Source organism: Medicago sativa, chromosome 8, assembly GCF_051527215.1.
Source record: "Medicago sativa cultivar Bolivia chromosome 8, Bolivia_mono, whole genome shotgun sequence".
NCBI classification, from domain to species: Eukaryota; Viridiplantae; Streptophyta; class Magnoliopsida; order Fabales; family Fabaceae; genus Medicago; species Medicago sativa.
Genome location: NC_140756.1, coordinates 70012865 through 70021308, shown reverse-complemented (window position 1 = coordinate 70021308; position 8444 = coordinate 70012865). Strand labels below are relative to the sequence as shown.

The window sequence follows — 8444 nt, the reverse complement described above, 5'->3', positions numbered from 1 at the left end:
ACACAGTTTTCTCAATTGATATTTGTTCACTACTTTTTAGTTTGTTACCTTAATCAACAACTTTTTTTAGACCATCACTTAAAATATTTGGCAATAGCTGAACGGTTTGAATTACCAAGTCTTTGTGGATTGATAATCTAAAAATATTTTGATACTGCAATTTAGTTTTATCAAATGGCTTTGTTGCCAAGGACTTGCGTCAACTTTAAACATAGCAGTCATTTCCAATTGTTTTAAGTCATCTTGTATTTTACTGAGTATATTTATGCGAGGTAAGAATCATGCATAACAACTTCCAAGATCAGGAAGATCAACAACAACAAGAGAAGAAAATAAAAGCTTGCCAAAGCTCAGAAGACAAGGTGATCATCCATTGCTTCCAAATCATAGACCTATTGGTCTTCCTCGTCTCTGAACTCTTCCTCGTCCTTAGATTCTTCTTCTTCACACTCAAACTTCTCATTTTCAAAATCCTTCGTAGCATGGCACTGCTCCATCATATTCTTTTTTGTGTTTGTAGTGAAAGTGTCATTTTGATTCTCAACAGTTTTTTTTATTTTTTTATTTTATAGATTCCCTATATGAATTTCCAAGATTTTGATTAATGCATCAATGTTCTTTTCATTATTCATCGATACTTGCATAGACTATTTCAATGTATCCTCATGCTTTTGTCTCCTATCTTTTTGAGGATTTTGTTGCCACGGTTGATAGGGATATTGCAGTTTCTAATAATTTGAGTTGTTTTCTCTCTGAAAGTTTCTCTATTGATTTTGATTCAGATATTGGCCACCTCCTTGCCTATTTTGATTGTTAATAAATTTGAGTTCTTCTGCAGGGAAGAGTAGTCGCTATGATGATTTTTTTGGCAGATTAATTCCTTTGTTGGCAATTGTTTTTGAATCGGATTCCAACGAAGGATAATTTGTTTATGCGTCAAATTTTGGCTATTATTGATATGCAATGTTAATTTTATCTGACTGTAGTTGCTTGGAGGATCGAGAACATTTATTTTTTCATTGTAATTTCTTTGGTTGGCTTTGGAGTCAAATTTTCGGTTGGTTGGGTTTTTCAACGGCTCATCATCGTAATCTTGCAAATCATCTCTTTAAGTTTGGTGGATTAGGGGGTTTTCTAAAAATTCCCACATAGCTTTTAACATTATTTGGATTTTGGTGCTCTACATCATTTGGAAGGAGAGGAATGGGAAGATTTTCAATCATAAAGTTGTTCCTCTTCAAGCTTGAACTAAGAAAACTTCTTGGTGGTTTAAGTCGTATTTTATTTTGTTTGATTTTCACCATCTCTTTTAGAGGGGGAATCCCTTGTTGTACTTAAAAGTTGTGTCCAAAAATGAAATTATTTTTGTAGTGTAAAGATAAAGTATCTTTATCATGTGTTCAATAAAAACCACCATTCTGATATTATCTCACTTCTATAACTTAACCTTAAAACGAACAGCACCTCTTTCTACTGGTCGAGGTTCCCATATCTCTCTTATACATGTACTAAGTGGATAAGGTAATTTAGACTATATATACTCCTTGAGATTTCCTTTTTTTTTTTTTGGTCAAGTAGCCTAGTGGCTAGAACTCACACATTTTGGTCAAGTAGCCTAGTGGCTAGAACTCACACAATTTAATTGTGGAGAAGTGGGTGTCCGGGGTTCGAACCTCGGCCCCTGCATATAATATGTGATATCCCTACCAACTGAGCTATGAGATTTCCTATCTAATTAATAATAATATTTTCTATCTTCACATAGAAAAATGTCTAGTTCACACATATTACATATTTGCATATTATTTAACGGAAAATGTTATACATTGCGAGAGAAAACACCACACGGTAAAATCACGACCCACTTAGTTGAAAGTCTTTCATAAATTATAGTCACTACCTACAGTTATTTCCGGTTAAGGACTAGATCTAATTGGATAACATTTATTCGTGAATATTTCGAGAACAAAACTCTCACGAAAAATAGTATTTGCTCTTATTTAAACGAGCTTGTGTTTTTTTTGTTTGTAATCGTTTATTTACTGTTACCCTATGTTCAAGGATATTAAACCCTACAAATTCTTTATATATTAATTCCATCATTAATTTAGCAAATTGTTGATTATTTTCTATCATTAATTCTAGCATATTGTTGCCAAGTTTCTTCCTCAATACTTGTTAAGAATTGTAGCACATTTCATGTTGTCCTATATGCTATTAATATACTCTTAATATCCATTAGATTTATTTTACTAAATCTTTCGTCTGTTGCTAAAATGATGATCATGTCCTTAGGCCATCTTTCTAAAATTTCTTTTGGGTTTCTTACACAATCCAGGTTTACTAATTTTTTATTATTTTTTTTCTTCATAATGGAGTTTAAATTTATTTGAAACTTCTGTCCATTTTCCACTAGCTGAACTAGTATAACCTCTACAATTCATTTTTTTATCTTAATATTTTTTTCCAAGAACTATGTGGGTTTCAATTAGGGAGCTTCTATGATGAAGTCAGGAAAATGACTTCTTCGGTGAAGTCGTTTGAATGGACCAGTCAGATTTTAAGTGATGACACGTCAGAAACCCTAATCATGTTACAGTGTAGTGCGGTCTACAGTAGCGTAAGTGAAAGAAAACTTTATTTCATGATCTTAATGGTTAGATTTACTTGATCTCTATGTTATTGTGGTACACCGTCTACACATGATTTTTCTTCTAGTACCAATTTTCTCTCCTCTTTATTTTTCTTTATTTATTTATTTATATTCTCTCTCTTACAGATTTTTATTAAATCAACATCTTCATCTTTCCTTCATCTTCTTCATCATATATTCATCAACTTATTCATCATCTTCATGAGAGAAAGAAAAAAAAACCCAGAAAATTAAAAAAAATGAAATTACATAATAAAAAAAATATTACAATTAAATACATTCCATAAAAACACTTCCAATTTCAATTCCTCATTTCCCAAATTAATCCCCTAATTAAGCGTATTTCTCCAATTTTATCTTAATCAAGTCCTGAATATAATTTCATCTCATGCATTTTCTGATTTGTTTTTGCTCTTATCCACCGTGCTTCTGAATTGTGAAAGAAAAATCAATTTCATAACAAAAATGATACTATTTAGATCATTACATTGTCCTTTGTAACACCTATTTGCTAAAAAAAATTACTTCGTAAGTTTTACATTTAATCTTTCAGTTTTTCTTACTATAAACGATATAGACACTTGGGTTGCTTTAATTTTATGATTTGTCAAAAGATACTCAAAGATTAATGATAATTTTATGATTTTAAGTATCTTTGAGTGTTTAAAGTTAAAGAAAATTGTTTGAAATTACTAAATTAAGATTAATTTTCAAAGATACTCTTAAAAAAATTAATGATAATCTTTAAGTATCGAGTGTTTAAAGTTGCAAAAAATTGTTTGAAATTAAAAGGATATGTTATTGTGTTCATGATTATGTGTTCGAATTGAGTATTCGATGATAAAATGAGTTAAAAGGTAAGATTTTTATTTTTCGGGTCGCATGGGTTCAACCGGATCGTAACGACCCGTCTGGAGGTAGAAGATGAAGTATTAAAAAAATAAATAAAAAATTTGGCCAGTCTGGAGGTAGAAGATGAAGTATTAAAAAAAATAAATAATAAATAAAAAATTTGGCCAAACACACACACAAAAAAATAAATAAAAAATTTGGCCAGTCTGGAGGTAGAAGATGAAGTATTAAAAAAATAAATAATAAATAAAAAATTTGGCCAAACACACACACAAGAATTGAATTGTGAATTGAACTCGCGAGCTCTACAACCCTAAAATCAAGATAAACCAAAGCAACATCTTATATTTTCACAAAATCATAGTATTATAATTCTACTTAACTGCTATGTAAATTTTGAAAAGTAATAAATTATTATATACTTATATGATTTGTCAAAAAAAACCATTAATTTTATGATGGGTAGCTTTAAGATATTGCCTAGTTAATCAAGCACTAATGAGATCAATTAATATATGTATTTTTAAGAACTTGATCGTACAATTGTTTAAATTAAAATTAATTGTCTATTGTTTTATACAATTATTTATTTTTGATAAGATATAAATGAAGATAAAGCGAATCATGGAATGACATTATTCTGACGAACAAAACGGATCCAACGGACTGAGAGTATCAAATATAATTATTCGAACTGTTGTATATGACTTTATTGAAACTAGCGGAAAGACGGGCACTATCGTGCCCGTCTGTCCACTCTTTCTACTGCGCTAACGCATGTGATTATTTTATTATGTTTGTTTGTATAATTTTGATTAAATTTTTAAATATTAATGGAAATTATTGATATATTGATTTATAAACAAAATATTGTCAAGTTATATAACAATTATTTATGAACTCAACATATTTTAGTTTGTCTGCATATAAAATAAAGAAAAAATAATGATCTTTTATTGTTTATTCTAATAGTAATTAGTAACATCATAACATAAATGTATAAATGACATTTTATGTAAAAGAAACATTGTTATGATTGCGATAAAAGAATATCTTTAAAGACTACATTTTTCGTAAAGTCTTCATCTTCTCCTTCTATTTTCCCTTCATTAACGAGAACTTTTGTTGAATTTTGATAAACTCCTCTCGATAAAGCTACATATAATTAACCATGACTGAAAACATGTAGTGGAAGATAGATTCCGACACTGGGAATGGTCTGCCCTTTAAGATTAATTTTTGCTCACATTTGTTAGTAATATTTTTTTAGAGGATTTAAAGTCCAATCTTCAACAATATTTTTTGCTCACGTCTATTACTAATCTTTATTTAGAGGATTTAAAGTTCAATCTTTTCCATTATTTTTTACTCACGTTTGTTACAATTGATCAAAGACTAAGGATGAGTAATTTATAACAATAAAATAATATGGAATACTGTTTTTTGAGGAAGGGATATGAAAATACTTGACAATGTTTGTCGGTTGTATTGAGGGGAACAACACAGATGTACAACATAAAAGCGGCTGATAAAAAACTAACATGAGTTGTTGTTTTGTGCTAGTTTTTTTGTGAGTTTGATCTTTGGTTAACAGAGGTAAAAGAGGGTTAACGGTGACGATTAGTTTTTTTGTGAGTTTGATCTTTGGTTAACAGAAGTAGAAACTGGAATTTTGAAAATCGGAATCTTCAGTGTAAGTCGATCTTACAAACTATCCCATTAGAAACCTAGTAAACATGAAAGAACATTACTCCGATGATCAAAACATACCAAACCGACCAACGATATCAAATATAATCAATCAGACCGTTGAATATAACTTTATTGGAATAAGAACGGAACAAGAACTGTAACTTTGGATTAAATTAAAAATAAAATCTTTTTTATTTTTAATTCTTTAAATTCTTTAATTCTTTTAAATAAAAAATCTCAATTTATCTTTAATTCTTTTTTCCAGAATTATTTCACTCAGTTTCACTTTCGTTCTGCAAAAATAAAATTAAGTGCATATAAGCATATAAAGTCTGCAACGGGTGCAGTGTAAATATTTAACGATGTTTTGCATATAAATTAAAAATATCTATAATTTTAAAAAATATATATAATTTGATTACATGCATATTATTTTAATATTATATTTAATAATGATGTTTTGATTTTAGAAATAAATAGATAGATGACAAAGTGGTTACAATTTTGATTTTGCACAACCATGTACATGGTTCGATTCCTGCTGTCTTCAATTTTGGAATTTCTCTACAAAGATCTTAAAGTCAAAGTCAAAGCAGTTGAACACAAAGCAGTCTCTACAAAGATCTTAAAGTCAAAGCAGTTAGTCAAAGCAGTTGAACAATTAATTGGATTGACATATAATCTTAAAGTCAAAGCAGTTGTTCGATTCCTGCTGTCTTCAATTTTGGAATTTCTCTACAAAGATCTTAAAGTCAAAGTCAAAGCAGTTGAACACAAAGCAGTCTCTACAAAGATCTTAAAGTCAAAGCAGTTAGTCAAAGCAGTTGAACAATTAATTGGATTGGCATATAGTAATCTTAAAGTCAAAGCAGTTGAACAATTAATTGGATTGGCATATAGGAATCTACGCATTAATTATCATTTAATTCCCACTCCCAAATCTCCTATTATTACCACATTTTCAATTACCACACCTACTTCCCTCTCAAATTGTTTTAAATTTTGCATATATTTTTTTAGAATATTATAGGTTACGCATAATTTTGCTCAAAAAAAAAAGGTTATGTATAATATTATGGAAACTAATTTATCTTATACAATTTAAATAAATGTTTATAATTAAGAAAAGATATTTAATTATTATGTCTAAAAAATTATATTTAAATAAAACATATGATAATAATTATCTTAATTATATTGAAGATATGAATATTAAATATAATATTTATCTTTTTTTTTTCCATGATTCAACCACATACAATTAATGCCTAAAAAAATGTCAATCTCTTACTCTCCAAATTAACTTGTCATTATTTAATATAAAACCTTTTTTCAAGAAAAAGACTTCCTTTTAAAAATTTAAAAGTGTATAAAATATAAAAAATTTATGCATTAAAGTAAATTTCTGTGTGGTTTTAGCGTTGAATACTCATCAACAATCTTCTAACTATGTTGGCTCTATTATTCGAGATTGTATTAGTTTTAAGGGTAGTTTTCATAGTTTAAATTTTTTGCATGTTAGGCGTGAAGCCAACCAAGCTGCTCATTATTTAGCTAAATATGCTCTTAAGAATTTAGATTGCATATGGGTAGAAGAAACTCCGCTTTGTATTTCTACAGTCTTGGCATTTGATTTATTGCCAAACTTTGGTTATTGAAATTGTCTTTAACGTCAAAAAAAAAAGTAAATTTCTGTGTGATGTTTTTGATTTTTTTTTCTTTTTCTGAAACGTAAGATGTTTTCGATATCGTTATTAACGCAAATTTCCGCGAGCTAATTAGCCATTTTCGATACTGTTTTTAAATAAAATTTTCGATACCAATATTTCTTCTTTAAAAAAATATAATAATTTATTTTGCAATCACACTTAATACGTTTTTAATGTTTTTTTTGTTGAATCACACTTAATACGTATTTAATGTTTTTAATGTTAGCTGTGTAAATTGAATCACACTTAATACGTTTTTAATGCTTTTTTTTTTTAAGAAGAAACAGAAATGCTAGTTTTTTTAAGGGCGTTTTAATGGTAGTTATTACTTATTAGTACGTTTTTAATGTTCAACATTTTCCTTTTAAGCCAAAAAAGTAAGTTAGAGTACCTAAGGTTCAATTAAGCCTAAAAAGTATGGTCAAAGTAAGTCAAGTGAATAGTGCACATTGCAAAAATTGGACATGTATTTTGAAACGGGGGGAGTATTAATTTAACTTGATGTAATTATATACTTCAAACGTAAGAAGTATTTAACAAAAACTTGACACTAGTTCATTGGCAATAATGTTGTGGATTAACTTTGAGGACTTTGGTTCAATCCCCATTCCGAAATTAGACCGCGCGATTTATACCGATTTTGAACGACGAAAATGATGATTATATAAATCGTTTTAAATTAAAATTGGAAAAATGGATTGGGTTAAAGTCACCATGTTTACGATAATTATATTTTTCCTCTCAATTCACGTCGTTGATACTTTAACCAATATTGTTGCCCCATAAACGAGTACTCGCTGAACCAATAACATGATGGACATACTAATTTCCAGCCTGACCACATCACTTCTTTTGTGCATCTATCATAGAGTTTTGTCGTCTCAATTTGGTAAATAATTACTTTTTAATTGCTGGAAATTAACTAAAAGCATAGTTGTATATATTGTCGCATAGCAGCAGCAACTCACACTCTGCTTGTGTCCATCAAGAGTTGGATTTAAATTAGGGTAATTGGCTTTTGTGTTGATTAGAAAATGGAGATGAAGAAAATATTGAGATTCATGTTATTTGGAGATGTATTTGAGTAACTATTTTGTTTTTTGTTCAATAAAGAAGATGATGAAGGTATGAAGATGGTGATGATGTTCATAATCTTCCTGGGTTTATTTGTTTTTAATAATGAAATATTTTTTATAAAGAGGATTATCATAAAAAGGTTTGTTTAAATATTTTTTGAAATAGAAGGAAGAAAAAATCAAAAAGGAGAAAAAAAAAATATGGTGTGAAAGGCAACACAATAACACTAGTGATTTGCTTAATCTGATGGTTCAAAAAAGCTAGTCTACGGTGGTACATATTGAGCAGGTAAACGGTATATAGCATACAACAGTCAACACACATGACATCATTCAACAACGTGGCGCATTATTATTGGATGTAAGGTAACTTCACCGAAAAAGTCAATTTAACGACTTCACCATAGAATTTTCCCTCTCGCTTTCTTTTTGATTTTGAATTATTGTTTCTCCTCTTTCCAT

The 8444-nt window shown here is 29.0% G+C and overlaps 1 pseudogene; it reads right to left on the bottom strand.

Annotated features, from left to right (window-relative positions):
- Window positions 1–1435: 1435 nt before the first annotated feature.
- LOC146901027 (uncharacterized) lies at window positions 1436–8444 on the bottom strand (annotated as a pseudogene).